This window comes from Erinaceus europaeus, chromosome 17 (genome assembly GCF_950295315.1).
Source record: "Erinaceus europaeus chromosome 17, mEriEur2.1, whole genome shotgun sequence".
Lineage (NCBI taxonomy): Eukaryota > Metazoa > Chordata > Mammalia > Eulipotyphla > Erinaceidae > Erinaceus > Erinaceus europaeus.
The window spans coordinates 42,074,005-42,094,521 of record NC_080178.1 but is presented as its reverse complement, the minus strand read 5'-3'; the positions used below and the strand labels follow the sequence as shown (position 1 = coordinate 42,094,521).

Below are 20,517 nucleotides of genomic sequence, written 5' to 3'. Positions count from 1 at the left end.
CAAAACATCTTGATTTCTTCCTTGATTTTCTCTTGTTAAGTAGTGCTGAGATTCCATACTTTGGGACACTTTCTAATCTTATGTTGATTGTTAAGTGTTAGTTTAATTCCACTGTGGTCTGAGAAGATCCTTGGGAAGATTTCAATGTTCTTGAATTTGCTGATGCTGTCTGTGTGGCTTAATATATGGTCTATCTTTGAGAATGACACATGGGAACTTGAGTAAAATGTGTACTCCAGTTTCTTGGGGTGAATGACTCTGATAATGTCCAATATTTTTTTTTATCTATCTCCTCATTTAGCTCCCTTATGTCTTTATGGTTTTCTGCTTGGGTGATCTGTTAAGATGAGAGAATCGTGTCTGAAGTCCCCTACTATGAATGTGTTGCTGTTAATATATTGCTGTGGCTCCTTCAGTAGATGTTTGATGTATTTAGATGGCTTCTCATTGGGTGCATAGATATTAGTAACTGTTCAGTACTCTTGATTGACCAATCTACTGACCATTAATTAGTGTCCATTCTTATCTTTTTAAATTTTATTTATTTTAAAATCCATCATGTCAGATATAAGAATAGCTGTTCCTGCCCCTTTTTGTGGACCATTGGCTTGGCTTGTATGATAATTATCCATCCTTTCACTTTAAGTCTGTGTTTGTCTTGTTGAGTTAGACAGCAAATTGCTGGGTTGTATTTTCTGATCCATCTTCCTACTCTGTGTCTTTTCATAGGTGAATTCAGGCAATTGACATTTACTGATATCAAAGATTGAAGGTATTGTAATGCCATTCTTGTAGAGTTTCAGAGTGTTCTGATATAAGTCTTATTTATGGTGGTCTGAATGTTTATAGGAGGCCTTGCAGAACTTCTTTCAGGGCAGGCTTGGTGATAGTTGATTCTTTTAACTGTTGCTTGTCTGAGAAGATTTTGATGCCTCCATCTCATCTGTTTAGTTTGAATGACAGTCTAGCAGGATACAATAGTCTTGGTTGAAAGCCTTTCTCCTTGAGCACTTAATAGATATCTTGCCATTCTATTCTGGCCTGTAGTGTTTATGTGGAGAATTAAGCTGCTAATCTTATGGGACTTCCTCTGTTGGTGACTCTGTTTTTCTCTTGCAGCCTTCAGAATCCTTTCTTTATCCTTCCTCCTTTCCATTTATAAATATGATGTTTCCTGGTGTCTTTATGTCTGGGTTAATTCTGTTTGGGAACCTCTGGGCTTCTTGAATCTTTATGTCTTTGATGTTGTCTAGACTAGAGAAGTTCTCACCTATTATGTCCTGAAGAATGCTTTCTTCCCCTCTCTCTCTTTCTTCCTTAACTAAGCCAATAATGCATATATTGTTTCCTTAAAAGTCATACCATAGGTCTCTGTTGTTGTTTTCAATATCTCTTAATGTCTTTTTGAGATCTTACTTCTTTTTTAGTCATCTCTAATTCTTCCTTGATACTGCAAATTCTGTCTTCAGCCTCATTTATTCTATTCCCCCTCCCCTATACTGTTTCTGGAGTTCTCTTATTTTGTTACCCTGTTCTGATACTGTTTTAGCTTGTTCAGTTTGTTGTGTTCTTAGCTCAGCTATTTCAGTTGTTGGTTCTCTAATAACCTTGAGATAATTCGTGTTTTTTCCAGGGTCTCATTTGGTGTTTCAGCATTTCTGATTACAATTCTTTCAAACTCTTTACTCACTCGGGTGAGTATTTCCTTAACTAGTGTTTGAATGTTGACCTCATTATTTTGTGATCCAACCTTTGGGGGACTTTTAGTTGGACTCTTGTCCTCATTCATTTCCTCAGTATTTCTTCTTCTTGGTTTTACCATTTTATATATGTTATGATGTCCCTCTATCAGTAATTTTCAAATTACTGATCACTCTTGCCTGTATTGACTTGTGTCTAATTAAGGTAATTATAGGGTTCACAGTTGTGGAAATTGACTGTTGTTTCAATAGTATTTTAATCCCTGAGTTGGAATTCAGTGGCTTAAAAGCCTCTTTTGTTCTTTTTCTTCCCTGTAGGCTATAGGAGCCTGAGTGCTTTTAAACTTTAAGTAGGCTTCTTTGCTTATTCACTGACTCCTGATTAAGAGATAAAGCAAGGTGTGACAAAGATAATCCAGTAGTTTTGCAAAGAGACATTCATAGTCCCACCACTAAGTCACAAAGGTAGAGATCTTCTGCTGAGTTTTGTCATTAGTTCTCTGTCCCCTGGTGTCAGCACACTGCCTCTATGCTGTTGCTCCAGATTCTGAGGGCAGTAACAATGGAGATACACACTTGCATTTGGTGAGTCTCAGGAGAGTCCTCTCCTCCCTTCAACCATTTCTTTGTTGGTGAAACAGAGTGGAGGTGTTGTCTTAACTGGTAAACTGCCACTTACCTGTTAAACTGGTAAACTGTTAAACTGTTAAACTGCCACTTAAACTGGTAAACCAGCCACTTAATCTCTCCTTAGGCTCATCTCTGTCCACGAGCCATACATGTTTGTACTTACCAGTGATTTGGTGGGTTCCTGAAGTTAAAGTCATTCTAGTCCTCATGTGGTCCCGGGAGTCTCCTGTGGTATTCCTAGTTGACCCAGGAGAGGAGAGGAGAGAAACATAGTTGCTATTGTTCTGTAGCCCAACCTCCAGAAGTGTCCCCCTTTTCTTCTTATTTTGCCACCAAGATCATCACTGGAGTTTGTTTCCCACATGACAGTATTGCTCCCAGTGAGAGAAAAAGAGGCAGGGGGGGAGAGAGAGAGAGAGAGAGAGAGAGAGAGAGAGAGAGTAATCTCTTGTACTGCTTCACTGTTCATGATGTTTGGGTCCTTGAGCCTCATAACCTGTATGATCTAATGTCCATGCCACCATGTATGAACTCCATACATTTGCAATTTAAACATTTACTATATCTGCCCCAGGTCTTTGTTAGCTTATTCTGTGGAGAGAGGCTGAAACTGTGACTCACAAAAGTGCTCTGTCCTATTCCATCTTCCACTTGCTGGTTGTATTATTTAGAAAGATCTTTACATGTTTAATTTCATTTTTTTTCACCAGTGTTCTTTCTAGGGCTGAATGCATATATGTGATAGAAATCAAGATATGGAGAGAGACTATGAGTGAGACAGACAGAAAGAGGGGTGACACCATGACACTGATCCATTGCTCATGAAACTTCCCTCTTTTTTCTTTATTTTTTGTTTCTTTTTCTAAATACTATTTATAAAATGAAACACTTACAAGATCATAGAAAAAGAGAGGTACAATTCCCAATGCCAGATCTTCATATCCCATCCCATCTGCTCATAGCTTTCCTATTCTTTAACCCTGTGGGAGTGAGTATGGACCCAACGTCATTGTGGGGTATAACTGCTTCCCTGCTCAATATGGGCATTGACAGGTTGATCCATACTCCCAGCATGTCTCTTTCTTTCCTTAATGGGTCAGGTTTCTGTGGAAATGGGGCTCTAGTACAAATTGGTGGGGTTGTCTTCCCAGGGAAGTCCTGTTGGCATCATGTTAGCATCTGGAATATTGTGACTGAAAGAAGAGGTAACATAGAAAGCTATACAAGCTTCCCTCTTGTAGGTGCTCCCATGTGGTTTCCAGAGGCTCAAACATACATCCTTGTACACCGTCACAGATATATTCAGTAATGTAATAATCATTTCCCTGAATGTGGCCATGGTCTCCAATGTATACACCAGGGAGCAGTGGGTTAGCAAAGCCCCTGAACTCTCTCCCAGGTCACAGGAAAACCTGAGCCACAAGGCAGTGGATACCCAGTGGCACGCTGGCAGCACCTGGTCCTGTGTGAGGGAGCCAGTCCCAGACACTCAGTTCCAGGGAGAAAACTACCTTGGATGTCATCACTGTACATGCAGTACTTGTTTCAGTACTTATTTATCAGAAGGAAGGCACTGGCATTGGCAAAGTCCTCAATCTGGACAAGTGAGTGGTTTCCATATCAGAGTAGAGAAGTCAGTGATAGTATAAACTATACTATACTATACTATACCGTACTGTACTATACTATACTATACTATACTATGCTGTACTACACTATACTCTACTCTCAGAAAGGGTTGAGACATCCTGAATGCTAGAACTTTCTGCAGGAAGGATACATTTCCCCTCCACTCATAACATCCTGCACTTGCCTCCAGTCAGAACAGCTCAGGCCTGGATGTTTTCCCTTAGGACTTCATCTGGGTTCCCTCCCCCATGTGCCTCAGTAACCACCCATCCCCATACCCTCCACACACTCACCACTGGTGGCACTTATTGTCTCTGAGTTCTGAGGTGAGGCAGGACTCTCCATCCCCCCCACTCTGTGCATCCTCCTCATCATCCCAGTTTGTTCATAGAGCCCATCCCTGCCCCACCCCATCCCAGGGGCTTGTGAAGCTCACTTGTGGGTGACTGCCTGCATGAACTCTTCCAGAAGCTGGTTGTAATCCTCTCCATGCATGCTCTCCTGCATCATGCCGATGTACAGGGGACCCCATCAGCTCATGGGGCAGACATACAGAGAGATTACTCAGGACCCCATCCAAGTGAGAAGTCCGTATGTGGAGGTGGGAGGTGATTGTGCTGGAGTGTCCATGGGGCTAAGCTTCAATTCTAGGGGGGTGCTCTGAACCTCCAGACAAGCTCAGTTATTTATTTCTTTGTTTATATTTTGGTCTTGGGACTCAGTGTAGCCTCTGGTATATGGTCCAAAATCATTTTGGGGGGACAGAACAAAGGAGTTCTGGCTTCTTTAACTGCTTCTCTGTATGTCATGTATGTTGCCTGGCCTGGCATCTCTCTATCTCTCACTCTCTCTGTCTCTCTCTCCTGTCTCTGTCTCTTTCCTCCTGTATGGCCTGTACAGAGGAGGTGCACTGTGATAGAAGCATCCCTGCTGTCTTCAGGGCATTATGCCCAGGTTTGGGGGGATTATCTGCTTGTTGTTACCCACATGTAGCATCACAGGCAGGCACTGGTGTGGGGAGATGACCCCACACACTCTGTATAGCACCAGCTTGCCCACAGGATGCCCATGCCTTAGAAGCACAGGCCAAATGGTTGCTTGCTTTAAGGTTATTTCACTCAAAGTTCACACATACACTTCACCTTTTGATCACAAAGGAAGAACACATCCTGTCACACACTGAAAAGCCCCCAAAACCTTATTTCCTGGTTTACTTTGATGTCCTTAATTTACATCAAGCCTTGTTCTTCCTTCTCTATCTCACCTTACTGGTTCAACCCCTATTCTTCTTTCAGATGCCTTTGGATAATTAAATTCCTGAATCAGAAGACTGCTTATTTTGACCTTTATGTGTCACACCAACTCTTGTCATACCAACCCCTTAACATAGGGGGCAAGATGACCTTTAAGAAACCTGTGAATTCTGACATATGTGAAAAATGTTCTTTGTTTCACTTTATATAGTAGCCCCAAACAACCCCCCAGTAAACGGGTATTTATACCAGAATTCTTCTTGAGTCCCCTTTATCACGCAGTCCCTAGAGCTGGTGTTAGGGCCTCAGTAAGCTTACCTTCTGGCTGGAGCTACCTCACATGAGCCTCAGCAGGTATGCTTCTGACCCAGCGGCCCACCCAACTTGCTTGCAAGTATAAATGAGACAGTAAGAGAAAAAGACCCTACTGGCTTGTATTAACCAAAGTGGACCTAGTTTACTTTTGTCCCCTCAGTCATTCATGTTTGTGTTTTGTGCTTTAGTTTTTTGTTTGTTTGTTTTCTGTTTTTTTTTTTTTTGGTGGGGTGGTGTGAGACAGGTGTGGGGAGATGCTTTTAAGACCCACTGAGGCAGCAGCTTGGGAGCCAAGGTCAAACTGCTTTCCTCCACACCCAGAGTCCCATTGCACACTGTCATTAAAGGGACAGTTGTCCATGCATTCTGAGGACAATCTTGAAGTAATTCTAAGTGGAAGGAGGGCTCTTCCCACTTTAATTTATTCAGATGCATGGCTGAATGTAGCTCACACACTCTTGGTGTCAAGAACTAGAGTTTGAGAACACAGTGAAGTACTCAGTGAGGACACGAGGTGGTGAGGAAACACATGGCCCGGTCACAGAAAGCCAAAACACAAACATGGATGACTACGAGGACAAAAGTAAACCAGTCAAGAGAGACACTTGCAGTACTACTTTACTACTTGTGAAGTTTGGGACCACCGTGAGCTTGAGCCTGGATCCTGGCACCTGGTAATGTGTGTGCTCAGTGGGTGCACTACTGTCTGGCCCCAGGGAAAGTGCTCTCAAGTGTAGATGAAGTAGACAATGACCTTCATTCCCCCTTGACCTTTCACCAGGTGGGAGAGGTCAATAGGCTCCAGGTTACATTTTGCACTCAGTGCTCTCAGTTTGCCCAGGATCTCTGAAAAAATGCTCTGTGACTCAGAAGGTGTTGTTGTAAAGTGTGGCACTATCAAACATGAGGCCCAAGTTCCATCCATGATATGGCAGGTCCCAGAGGGATGCTTTGGATCTCTCTCTGAACTCCATAAACAAACAAACAAATGAGCATTAAAAAGAAAAAGGTTAGCATTTAAGGAAACCTCTGAGGACATTCTAGTAAGAGAATGTAAGGGAAACCTGTAGGGCAGCCCCCCTGCTCCATTGCTGATAGTACGGTCTATTTACATAATCATTGTTTTGCCTGAGACCTGCCCTGCCTGCATAGTATTGATTACTCCCACTGGTTTTAACCTTCTCAACAGCTGCTCTGGAAGCTTTCAACCTTGGTGCACTTTTTTCCACCCCCTCTCCTAGCCATTTCCTTTTCCCACTTGCCACTTTCGTTTAAAGTTAAATATAAAGGAGTTGTCTCTGATCACTAAAGGCATGGCATTATGTTCCCACTCTGACACGAGTTCCCAGTCTCTCTTTCTTTCCTGAGAAGCTAGCCTGGAAGAATCCCATCCAGTGCAGTGGACTCACAGAGGGAAGGTATCTAACAATGGAGCTTAATTGACCAGTTGGTTGGTGCTGAGTCTTTGATGACCAGGCAGCCTGTACTTTTATTGAAGCCATTCTACAATGAGGCTTCACCCATGCCCTAGTACAGAACCTTTGAGAACACCTATGTCCTTTGCCGCCTCCAAGATGCTTCTCCTGACACTCCAGTCCCTGTGCCCACACTCACAGGAGCATGTAGGGTGTTCCCTGCTTCCCCAAATACAAGCTTCCCCTTCAATATGCCAAAAAATTCCCATTCACATACATCTGAGACTTTATTTTGTGTCATATATCTATCTCTCTCTCTCTCTCTCTCTCTCTCTCTCTCTCTCTCTCTATATATATATATATATATATATATATATATAAAATCTTATTGGCAGGGGAGGTAGCTCCACTGGCAGAGTTCAGGACTTGAATGCTACTTGGGTCAGAGCAGTACTCACATGATTTCTCTCTTGCATACAAAATTGTACTTTAATAAAAGCTAGTCCATCCCTTGATTGAAACCCACATGAGTCAAGACGCAGGGTTAGTGGTCCCACTCTATCCTGTCTCTTGCACCCAGCTCTCTTCTGAGAAGCATATCAGTTAGGGGGGATAAGACAGAATTCCACTGACAGACATTCTAGACACTTTAGTTCCCCTTCTTTAGCTGTGGCCCAGTGTCAGTGGCTGCCAGTTCTTAGTAACATCGCCCCGCCAGATATTCGTCGGGATGCAGCATCATCTAAGTTCATTTCCCACGTCTACGCTTGACCGAACCTGCCAATATACCCGGATATTTTTGCCCACCCTGTCCAACGCTTGATGTCTCGTCACCCAATCTGGTCCCCTACGCCTACACTGAACTTCTCTGTTCCAGACTCTTGGAAACAGAGTTGGCAGTCAGCTGAAGTAAAGAACAAACACCTCATCACAGAGCCCTGCAAGCATCAACCCGGCTTTGACCTAGCACGTTATGATTGGGCCCTCCTCAATCGCTATCAAACAGGCCATGGCCGGTGTGCCGCTATGTTCCATCGCTGGGGAGCCAGAGACGACCCGAACTGCCCCTGCGGCTACAGACAGACTATGACCCACATAGTCAATGACTGCCACCTCTCCAGATTCAAAGGAGGTCTCGAAACTTTACATCAGGCTAAACCTGACGCTGTTGACTGGCTATAGAAGAAGGGCAAACGCTAGAAAAAGAAGAAGTGTCAATGGCTGAGCCACAGCATCAAGCATCAGCCAGTTTTTGGTGGGCAGAACATGAAAGAAACTCAGGGCAGCGGGTATTTTTTTTCATTAAAGCAAAAAAAAAAATATTTCCAACAAGGTTATCACTGGAGCTCCATGCCAGCACAGTGAAGTCAACTGTTGCTGGCAGTATTTTTTCCTTTTCTTCAAATATAATAGGACAGGTGTTATTCTCCTCTCCTCTCCCCAGTCCACTAAGAGCATCTAAGGAAACAACTTGGGTCCAAAACAAAACAGGACTAAAATGACTTTGGGAACCCACCAAACAACCAGTGAGTACAAACACATGTGGCTTGTGGACAGAGAGTAGCCTAAAGAGAGATTCCTGGAGCTGAAGCCTACAATTACTCCCAACTTGCTGGTAGCAGTCTGGCAGTTGAGGCACCACCTTCAGTCTGCTTTACTAACAAAAAGACTGATGAAGGGAAGAGAGGACTGAGGTAAGGCTCACCAAATGCAACTGTTATTCTCCATTGCTACTGACTCTGGGAGACTGGAGCAGCAACTGGGAGGCCCCATGCTGATATTGGGGTGCAGAGAACTTACTTCTCCTGTGAGCTATCAGGTTCCAGATGCTAGAATGATGCTTACCAGACTTCCCTGGACAGACAACCCTACAAATGGGTCCTGGAGCTCCACTTCCCCAGAGCCCTTCTCTACTAACGAAAGAGAGAGATAGCCTGAGAGTATGGGTCAGCCAGTCAATGCCCATGTTCAACAGGGAAGCACTTACAGAAGCCAGACCTTCAACCTTCTGCATCCCACAGTGACCTTGGGTCCATACTCCCACAGGGTTAAAGAATAGGAAAGCTATTAAGGGAGGGGAGGGGATACAGAGTTCTGGTGGTGATAATTGTGTGAAGTTGTACCCCTCTTATCCTATGGTTTTGTCAATGTTTCCTTTTTATAAATAAAAAAGTTAAAAAATGAAAAGCAGGAGAATATCTACACCCTAGTGGGCTCTAGGTGGAGCTGTATAGTGAGTATATTTCCACACTGTTTTCCTGATAAATTGGGGAGAGATGGTGAATAATTGCCACAGAACTGACAGAGTATAAACAGGAAGAGTTTGGAAACTCTCTGGGCCAAGTACTTTCAGTTTGGCTCTGATGCTAGAAGAACTGGTGAATTGAGCCCTTTGGGGCTGGGAGTCTCTTTGCATAATCACTGTGTTAACTCTCCCCCACCCTGATTTATCTATTGGTCTGGAGAGAGTGATTAAGCTAAGAAGCTTACCTATAGTTAAAAAGCCCTCAGGCTCTCATTGCCCACAGGAAGAAGAAGAACAAAAGATGCTTTAAAAGCCACTGTGCTCCAACTCAGGGACTGAAATAATATTGAAACAACCGTTAATTTCCAAAGTACATTACCTAGACACAAGTCAATCCAGGCATGAATTAACAGAACTTTGAAAAGTACTGAGTTAGAGACCTCAAAACATACTATGTAGCATGGTTAAACCAAGAAGAAATATTGTAGAAATGAACCAGGAAAAAAGACCAGCTAAAAGCCCACCAAAGGTTGAAGCACAGAACAATGAGGTCAACATCCAGATGATAGTTAATGATTTATCCAAATGAGACTTAAGGAATTAATCACAGGAGTGAGGAAAGAGTTTGAAAGTATAGTCATCATAAATGAGGAAACAACAAATGAGACTCTGGAAGAAAGTACTAATTATCTGTAGGTAATTTGAGAGCTAAAAGCTGAAATAGCTGAGCTAAGAACTCCACTAGCTGAATAAGCTAAAACAGTATCAGAATGGGGTAACAAAATAGTGGAACTACAGAAAACAGCAGAGGGGAGAGAGAATAGAAAAAAATGAGGCTGAAGATAGAATTAGCAAGATTGAGGACAAATAAGAGAAAACTACGAAATTAGAAAGAAATGTCAAAAAGAGATTTAGAGATACTGAAAATAACAGAGACCTACAGGATTACGTAAAAAGAAACAATATATGCTATATTGGCTTACCAGAGGAAGAAAGAGAGGGAGGGAAGAAAGCATTCTTCTGTACATAATAGCTGAGAACTTCTCTAGTCTAGGCAACATCAAAGACAGAAAGGTTCAAGTAGCCAAGAGGGTGACAAACAGAATTAACCCAGGTTTAAAGCGACCAGAACACACCATATCTAGAATGGAAAAGAATAAGTATAAAGAATAGATCTTTAAGGCTGCAAGAGAAAAACAAAGAGTCACCTACAGCGGAAAACCCATAAGATTAGCAGCATACTTCTCCACACAAACACTACAGGCCAGAAGAGAATGGCAAGACATCTATCAAGTGCTTAATGAGAAAGGCTTTTAACCAAGACTACTTTAGCCTGTTAGACTGTCAATCAGATAATACGGAGCCATAAAAACTTTCTCAGGTAAGCAGTAGTTGAAAGAATCAAGGATCATCAAGTCAGACCTGAAAGGACTTCTGAAAGGTCTCCCATATACAGTCAGACCAACAATAATACGCCATATATCAGAACACTCTAAACATCTACAATAATGCTGTTAAAATATCATCAATATTTGATATCAGAAAATAACAGTGGCCTGAATTCACCTATTGAAAGACACAGAGTAGGAAGATAGATCAGAAAACACAATTCAACAATATGCTGTCCACAGGAAACCCACCTAACTCATCAAGACAATCACAAACTCAAAGGGGAAAGATGAAAAATTATCATAGAATCCAATGGCCCACCAAAAAATGGCACGGACAGCTATTCTAATAACTAACATGATAGACTTTAATATAAATAAAATTAGAAAAGATAGAGATACATAGTACTTCATGCTCAGATGATCGGTCAATCAAGAGGACTTAACGATTATTAGCATCTATGCACCCAGTAAGAAGCCATCTAAATATATCAAACATCTACTGAAAGAGCTAAAGAAATATTTTAACAGAAACACAGTCTTAGTAGGGGACTTCAACACCCCAGTCTCTCAACTTGACAGATCACCCAGGCAGAGGCATCAATAAAGACATAAGGGAGTTAAATGTGGAGAGAGATAAACTAGAAATATTGGACATTTTCAGAGTCATTCACCCCAAGAAACTGGAAAGTCCACATGGGTCATTCTCAAGGATAGACCATATATTAGACTACAAAGACAGCATCAAGAAATTCTAGACCATTGAATTCATCCCTAACATCTTCCAGACCACAGTAGAATTAAACTAACACTTAACAATCAACAAAATATTAATAATAGTTCCAAAATGTAGGAGCTCAACAGTATTCCTTAACTACTACTGTGTCAAAGAGGAAGTAAAGGAAGAAATCAAAATGTTTTGAGAGATTAATGAAAATGAAAAAACGAGCTATCAAAATATTTGAGACATAGCTATCACAGTACTGAGAGGGAAGTTCATAGCCATACAAGCACAGATGAGGTCACAAGAGAAAGCAAAGATAAACAGCCTGATTGCACACCTTAAAGACCTAGAAGAAGAAGAACAAAGGAACTCGAAAGCAACCAGAAGGACAGAAATCACTAAAGTTGGGGCAGAAATGAATAACATTGAAAATAAAAAACCATACAAAAGATCAATGAAAATAAATGTTGGCTCTTGGAAAGAGTGAACAAAATCAACATGACTTTAGCCAGACTCACTAAGCAAAAAAAAGAAGACCCAAAAATCAGATCATAACTGAAAGAGGAGATATCACAACAGATCCCACAGAAATTCAGCATATTATGCAAGGCTTCTATGAACAAGTATATGCCACCAAGCTAGAGAACCTGGAAGAAATGAATGCTTTCTTAGTTATCTACAAACTTCCAAAATTAAATTAAAGGAACTAGGTAATATGAACAATCCCATGAAAGCTAATGAAGTTGAAACAGGTATCAAAAACATTCCTAAGAATAAAAGTCCTGGACCAGATGGTTTTTTCAAATGAATTGTAAAAACCTTCAAAAAAATAATACCTCTACTCTAAAAGGTCTTCCAGAAGATGGAAGACACAGGAATACTCCCTGTCAGCTTCTATGAAACCTACACCCAAAAGCAGACAGGGACACAACCAAAAAAGTAATGTACAGACCATTATTTCTGATTAACATAGATGTTAAAATATTGAACAGAATTCCAGCCAGCCGGATATAGCAATATATTAAAAAGATTGTTCATTATGACCAAGTGGGGTTTATCACAGGGATGCAATGTTAGGTAAATATATGTAAATCAATCAAAATGATCCATCAAATCAATAAAACCAAGACCAAAAACCACATGGTCATATCAGTAGATGCGGAGAAAGCCTTTGACAAAATCCAACATCCCTTAATGATCAAAATACTACACAAAATTGGAATAACCTCCCTCCTGTGATAATGGCATACAACAAAAAGGACAGCATCAACAAAAGCTTGAGAGGCTGTGGGGACAGAGGAACCCTTTTGAACTGCTGGTAGGAATGTAAATTAGTCTAGCCTCTGTGGAGAGCAGTCTGGAAAACTTCCTTATGACCCAGTAATTCCTTTCCTGGGGATATACCTCAAGGACTCCATAACCCCTAACCAAAAAGATATGTGTACTCCTATTTTCATAGCAGCACAATTCGTAATAGCTAAAATCTGGAAGCAAGCCAGGTGCCCAACAACAGATGAGTGGCTGAGAAAGCTGTAGTATATATACACAATGGAATACTATGCAGCTATTAAGAACAATGAACCCACCTTCTCTGACCCATCTTGGATGGAGCTAGAAGAAAGCATGTTAAGTGAACTAAGTCAGAAAAATAAAGACAAGTATGGGATAATCCCACTCATAAACAAAAGTTGAGAAATATGACAGAAAGGGAAACTCAAAGCAGGATCTGACTAAATTTGTAGTAGGGCACCAAAGTAAAAACCCTGGGTGGAGGGTGAGGGTGGGGCAGCTTCATGGGGCAACACTGAGGGGGGTGGGATGGGACATAATATTTTGGTGGTGGGAATTGTGTTTATGTACACCTTATTATTTTGTAGTCATATAAATCACTAATATGAGAGGGGGGAAACTGATTGAATGTTTCAAAGATTTTAATGCACAGACTGAATTTTTAAATGCATAGGATGAATCTTTGATATGTTAACTCCATTAAAAAATTAGTCCAGGGAGAACAAAAGCAACCAGAGGCATAGTTATATGCAAAACAATGTCAAAGAACATAAAATATGGTCATGGTGTATATGATGTAACAAATCCTAACAAAGGGATTTTTCAAAGTTAACCCAATAGCCAAATAATGTGATTATTGAAATAACTATCTCTTGTCTTCTTAGACCCTAAGACAATAGGAATCTCTCACTTCTTCTATAGAGCCTATGTTTCTCTCAATCCTAGAACTTCTGGAGTGGGGCTTATTTCCCTGCATGCTTCTCTGGAGTCATACCAAATGATATTGCATCCACCGATTCCAACCTAATCAAAGCAACGAGTACCATCTCAGCATACTTCTCATCAGACTGTGTACAGAGACATCAGGCATGGAATGCAACCTTTCACCCTCATCACTTGGGTCAAACCTTTCTTTTTATGGTATTCTCTGATTCCATTCCAGGAGGTGCACTTCCTAACAAATATCCAAAATCTAGATATAGACCAGGTCCCATTAGATAGAGCATATGTTCACATGTATCCTTAAATTAGGGGAAAATATGTACCTGAAAACTAAAATACACATTAGTCTGTAGTGAGTCAGTATCGAGTTCATAATGAAATAGTGTCCACTTAGACATAGATACCCTCCTCACCTACTTCCTATTACAGTTCTCTCACTCACTCCAAAGCTAACCTTATCAAAGCAAAGACTGCAAAAGCTGAATAAGAGCAAGAGACTTGCATACTTTACTGATGTCATTCCACCAGCTGAGGCTCTACTCAGGGAGTCCTGAGATTCCCAAACAGACTTGATGGGCCTAGAACTCGAATAAATCTCCCTCTCCATTGTTACTGGTCATCTCTATCAGGAACAACAATATAGGCCCCTTTTGGGCTCCCATAGGCCCTTGCCCTCAACTTGGATCAAAAATGGTAGAGAATGTTCCATCCAATGAAGGGGGGATGGACAACATACTCTATGCTACACCTGTGGAAGATGGGTCAATACTGAAGCAGCATGGAATGTTCCTACTCATGACCACAGTATGTGAACTCAGGTCCAGAGGGTTGTAGAGGTCATACAGGCTCCTAAGCTAATTATGGGCCCCAGATCACATCAAATCAATGGGGTTTACAGTCAACAATATTTATACCCCTGTCACATATTTGGGAGCTACTGTCTTCCCTGATCTAGCTTTCTGGTCCTTTTCCCATCCATGGCATCATCTCCCCAGACAATAACTTGGATCTACCTGCATATCAGATTTCAGGCTCAGGAAAAAACAAACAAACAAAAGAAAATAACTAGTATATCTACAGGCCCATTGAAATATAACTAACATAAGCCTACTAGCTATCTATAAAACGGAGGACCCCCCTCCCAACACTTCAACTGCACTATTCCAGCCTTAACCTCTGATGATAATCGTTTATTTTCCATATCTAAATATATGTCCCAGGCTTTTTAATGCTCTAATAAACCTTATATTGTTTAAATTCATTATATTAATATATTAACAATTTATATTTGGTTAGAGGCAGAAATTGTGAGGCAAGGGCAGACACAGAAAAAGACAGAAACCTACAGCCGTGCTTCACCACTCTGTAGCTTTCCCTGCTGCAAGTGGTTCCAAAGGCTTGAACCGGGTTCCTTGTGCACTATAATGTGGGCTCTTACCTAGGTGTGCCATCACCTGTGGCCCTGCACTTCTTTTTAAAGATTTATTAATGTGAAGATAGGGAATCACTCAGACACACCCATTGATGAAACTGAACATAGGACCTCACATCTGAGACTCTAAGACTTTTTTATTGTGCCACTGAGTACTGAAATATTGTGTAGCATAAAGAAATACAAAGGGTATTTGGATTAGTACTTGGATCCAGGCTCCAATATTTGGTCCTATATAAAGAGTTGGGAGCGTCCTTCTGGCTGATGTCCTCCTCTGCAAGAAAAAGGAAATGGCCTCCAGCAGGTGGTGAAGTGCTAGAACCTGGGCCCTTGAACCTCCAGCATCTGCTGGACAAGATCCCTCCCTGCCTGGCCTGGCATCCCCATGACTTGTCGATGGTTCCGGCTGCCTGCAGGCTGGCACAGGGTTGCTGCCATGTTCGGCTGCTTAGTGGCTGGGAGACTGGTGAGGACGGGTGAGGGCATGACCCCAGGCTGATTGGGGAGCAGGTGATGCCCGGCCTGGAACCAAGTCACTGCAGGAACATCTTGGACCATTGCTTGCTGCCCTCTCCTGGAGCTGGGACTGAGGTTCCACCCCCCCAACCCAACCCTACCCCCCCACCCCCCGTCGCCTGTGTAGGTCAGTAGCAGGGCTCCTTGTAAGGGCCACAGAGAGGATGCCTGCTGTTCTAGATTGTGTGACACGGGCGAGGTCACTCCCTGAAATGGTCAGGAATAATCTGGAGGTGCAGCCTGGCTTGCCTTCTTTGAAGCCACCTGGAAGTGTCCCAGAGTTCTGCTTTCTTGCTGCTGTTCAATGTTGCAGTTGTTTTGTTGAATGGTGTTAAGGATCACAGCAGCCCGGCTTCCTCCAATGTGCTGGGCCTGGCCTCGAACATGGGTCCTACGCACAGCAAAGCTCTGTACTATCCGAGTTAGCTGTTTAACAGCCTCCTTGGATACTTATAAATCTGTTTTTTATTTAAAGATTTCCTTCACTCATTGATCTCTTAAAGTTAAAGACTTATTTTAGATCACTAAGGTTTACACTTTACTGGTATACATGGACTATTAGATTAACCAAGGTTATACATAGTGTACTGATCGTAATTGATTATACTTGCTATTAGAGCTTACAGATGTTCTGCAAAGGTTATAGAAACTTAGGTGACGTTTTCTAAGAGGAGTTAAGAATAACTTTAACAAGTAAGTAAAGTGGGGACCGGGTGGTGGCGCACCTGGTTGAGTGCACAAAGCACCATGCTCAAGGACCAAGAATGTGCCCCCCCAACCCCCCCCAACCGTGGGGAATGTTTTGCGACTGGTGAAGCAGGTCTGCAGGTGTCTGGCTTTCTCCTCTATCTCTGTCTGGCAGCTCCTGAGATTTGTCACGAATGGGAAGCCAAGTGCCATCTTCAAAATTTCAGGTCTTCAATCAGGACAGAACGGAACATTGAAACAGTCTCCTAATTGGTGAACTGTTTTCTTAGGAAAAGACTTCCTTTGCTCCTCATATTAACACCTTCTGCCCCTGGGGAAAACCACTCAAAATGTTCTCTTTGTACAGGGATTTTCCTGATTAATGGATGTATACTGAATAGGAGAGGACAATGAAATAGCTCACTCGGATAATGCACTGCATTGCTTTTTGTATGGCCCAGGTTTGAGCCCAGCCCCCACTCCTTTGAAGGAAACTCCATTGCTCTGGTCTCCTTCACTTTCTTTGCCTTTTTACCTCTTTGTCGAGAAAAAATGGGTTGAGAGAATAAATATATGTCAGGTTTTTACATATTTTATTCATTTTATTTTTAAGAGAGATGCAGAGAGATAGAGAGAGAAACACCACACCAGTGCACTGCCCAGCTCTGGCTTATGGTGGTGAGGGGGATTGAACCTGGAACTTCAGAGCTTCAGGCATGAGAGTCTCTTTGCATAACCATCTTGCTATCTACATCCACACTGTATGTCAGTTTGTTTTTTTTTTTTTAAGTTGAGCAACTAGACTCTCATGCAAGAAATTTTGAGTTCAAGCCTTGGCATCTCATACCAGAGTTTTGTTTTGATTTTGGAACTGCCAGGAAGTGTAATAAGTTACTAGTAATGTGGTTTAGGCACTATATGTCTGTTGGTTATACCTTGAGTTTTTTTTAATTTTATTTATTTTCCGTTTTGTTGCCCTTGTTGTCTTTTTATTGTTGCTGTAGTTGTTGATATTGATGTCACTGTCATTGTTGGATACAACAGAGAGAAATGGAGAGAGGAGGGGAAGACAGAGAGGCGGAGAGAAAGATAGACACCTGCAGACCTGCTTCACCACCTGGGAAGCTACATACCTTGATTTTTAAACTGTCTCTATATAGTGAAACCTGGGGAAAAATACTTGGAGTTTATATTTAAGTTCCAGAAGAAGAAAGGACATGCTCTTGTGGTTAAGACTGTGTGGTTTATCTTATTCCTCAAGAATATCTACTCTTTCTTAGCATGTGTGCTTTAAAGTAGTGACTGTTTTGGGGATATTCAAGTCACAGAGGCAGGATTCGAAGAAAACAAACAGTGCAATGGCAGAAACAGTCTATGAAAGATATTAATTCTCAAGTGTTCAGTAGACTTGAATGGGATAAAAGTGGGAGAATGACAACTGTGTTTGGTAGTAGTTAAAAATCATCAACTAGTAACATCTGCTGCACCTTCAAGTAGAGGGGAAGCTTTTAGGATGGCATGATAGGCTTATTTTTGGAAAGTCTTGAAGATCAAGTAGATTGGGTAGCATACAGGATTGGGCACTCCAACATGAGGTCCTGAGTTTAATCCCAGGCACCACGTGTGGTGGAGTGATGCTCTGGTTCTTTCTCATTGATAAGTACTTAAATAGGGAGCAGGGCGGTAGTGCAGCAGGTTAAGCACACCTGGCAGAAAGCATACCCACCAACATCAGGAACCTGATTCCACGTTAGAGCTCCAGGCTCCAATCTGGTTCCACGTGTGAGCTCCACGCTCTCCACCTGCAGGGGCTTCACTTCACAGACTGTAAAGCAGGTCTGCAGGTTTCTGTCTTTGTCTCCCCCCTCTCCGTCTTCCCCTCCTCTCTCTATTTCTCTCTCTGTCCTATCCAACAACAGTGATAGCAATGACAACACAAAGAATAATAACAACGATAAACAACAAAGGCAACAAAAGGAAAATAATTAAAAGGTCATCAAAAGGAAGAAAATTAAAAAATAAAAGTTAAAAATATATTTAAATAAATAAGGAAGTAAATAAATGTTGAGATGGGTGATAGGCACACTAGAGAGGGTTTCAATTTTTTTTCTTTTTTACCTTCTGGTAGGCAAATATTTGAGCAAGACTCTATTCACATTGGTGTCTGAAGAAAACTCTTATGTTGGATGGCCTCAAGACTCTCGCTTAGGTTAGAGTCAAAGAAACCACCTAGTAATAATAGTGGGATCATGACTGAGGGATGAAGGAAAAGGTAATAGATACTGACCCTGTGCAATGTGCCTTTGCAAACATTTCCTGTGTACTAGCTATGTTATCTTTAAAAATCAACCTTTTGATGTGGTGCTATTGATATCTCCTGTTTCAAGAGACTGGGTTACAAGAAGTTTAGTATTTTGTTCAGGCAACCCACTGAATTGTGGGCAGTAAACAGTCATACTTTGAAGAGCAGCACCATACCTTATTCAACTAGTTCCAACTGCTGGAAATTTGGGGGGGGGGGGCTCATATTCTCTTAGCGTTTCAACAGCAATGCTGCAACAAGTATTCTTACATATGTCTTTGTACATATTTTGTAGCACTGTTTTTCTGTAAAATAATCTCCTAGAAGTGAAACTGGATCCCTGGATTAAAATACCCTTTAAAGAAAATGGTATAGGAGGCCTGGAGAAAGGGTACTTAATGACTGTGGATAATGGATCATTCTTGTCATGCAGTGTGTAGAGAGATGTAAAAAAGTGTGCTTGGTTCTACAGAAAACACAAACAGAGTACATGCTCACCAAGTAGAGTAATGGAGGGAGTCATGGAGCATTAGAATGGAAGGCCCTAAAATAATTCATTTCCCATTTGTTAATTGTATTTTTGAAACCTAAAAGACCTTTGTCTTCTCCTTCTTCTCCTTCTCCTTCTCCTTCTCCTTCCCCTTCCCCTCCACCTCCTCCTCCTCCATCTTCCTTCTCCTTCTCCTTCTCTTCCTCCTCCTCCTCCTCCTCCTCCTCCTCCTCTTCCTTCTTTTTGTCCCTCTCTTGCAATTAAGGTTATTATTATTTTTTAATTTTTAGTATATATTTTCCCTTTTGTTGTCCTTGTTTATTATTGTTGTTGTAGTTATTTTTGTTGATGTTGTTGTTATATAGGACAGAGAGAAATGAGAGAGGAGGGGAAGACAGAGGGGGAGAGAAAGGCAGACACCTGTCGACCTATTTCACCTTCTGTGAGGTGACTCTTCTCCAGGTGGGGAGACGGGCTCGAACTTGGATCTTTATGCTGATCCTTGCAATTCACACCACATGCTTAATCTGCTGTGCTACCACCGGACTCCCCCCTTTAAGGTTATTGCTGACTGCAGAACAGAGCCATCACTCCTACCCACCATCTTTTCTTTTCTTGATAAAAGATGAGAGACATATAGACAAGGAGGAGAGATACTTGGAACCCTGCACCACAACTTGTGAAGCTCCGCCCACAGGTGGGGACTAAGGGCTTGAACCCCAGTCCTCAAACATGGTCACATGTACTCTGTTCTAAATCTATCACTCATCCAAAGTTATTTGTTTATTTATTTTTAAACCAGAACACTGCTCAGCTCTGGCTTGTGGTCATGTGGCAAAATGAACCTGTGACTTTGGAGCCTCAGGCATGAGTCTCTATGCATAACCATTATGCTATCTAACCCTGTTTTTTCTCCTTTTATTAAACTTTTTGTTTTATTTGGTAGCTCAGTGAATTCACTCTTAGTTCCTCTTATCAGTTAGGAATCGCTCTGTCATTTCTCTGAATTTGTAGGTGTCCTCTGCAGTAAATCTCGGTTTGGTGAACGTGCTTAGGCCTGTTCCCATGAAGTCTTCATTGGAACATTCGGAATAAAGGGTTTTTCTACTGTTGTCTTGTCCCATCATTATAGGTGGTTTTCTTTCCCTGCTTTCAACTGTCTGCACATGTGGAGTTTTTAGCTTTTTCTTTCTGGAGTTTTTAGCCTTTTCTGTTGGGCCCAGTGGACCACTGGAGAGAACCTCTGGCTGTTCCAGGCAGGTGGCCCTGCTGAGCATTCATCAGGGTGAATGAATGTCTAGAGCAGTGCAGACCTGATGGGAGCATGTGGAACTGAGCAGGGGATAGATTGTTACCTTTGTTGTGAAAGTCTCTCCCACTTCACTGACTAAAACCTGAGCTTGTTCTTTTGTCCTTAGTTTACCTGAGCTCCAACCTTGTTTCCATGCTGGTGTTTTTCCATGTATGCTCTAGTTGTTTGTTCCAGCAGTGGTGGTGTAAAAAACAGGTTGGACTAGTCCACTTGGCTAGAGGTGAACATTATAATTCTTACCAGCATA

The 20,517-nt window shown here is 41.8% G+C and overlaps 1 pseudogene; it reads right to left on the bottom strand.

Annotated features, from left to right (window-relative positions):
* The window catches only part of LOC132533702 (NADP-dependent malic enzyme, mitochondrial-like), a 138,221-nt pseudogene that overhangs the window by 4,953 nt on the left and 112,751 nt on the right, over positions 1-20,517 (bottom strand).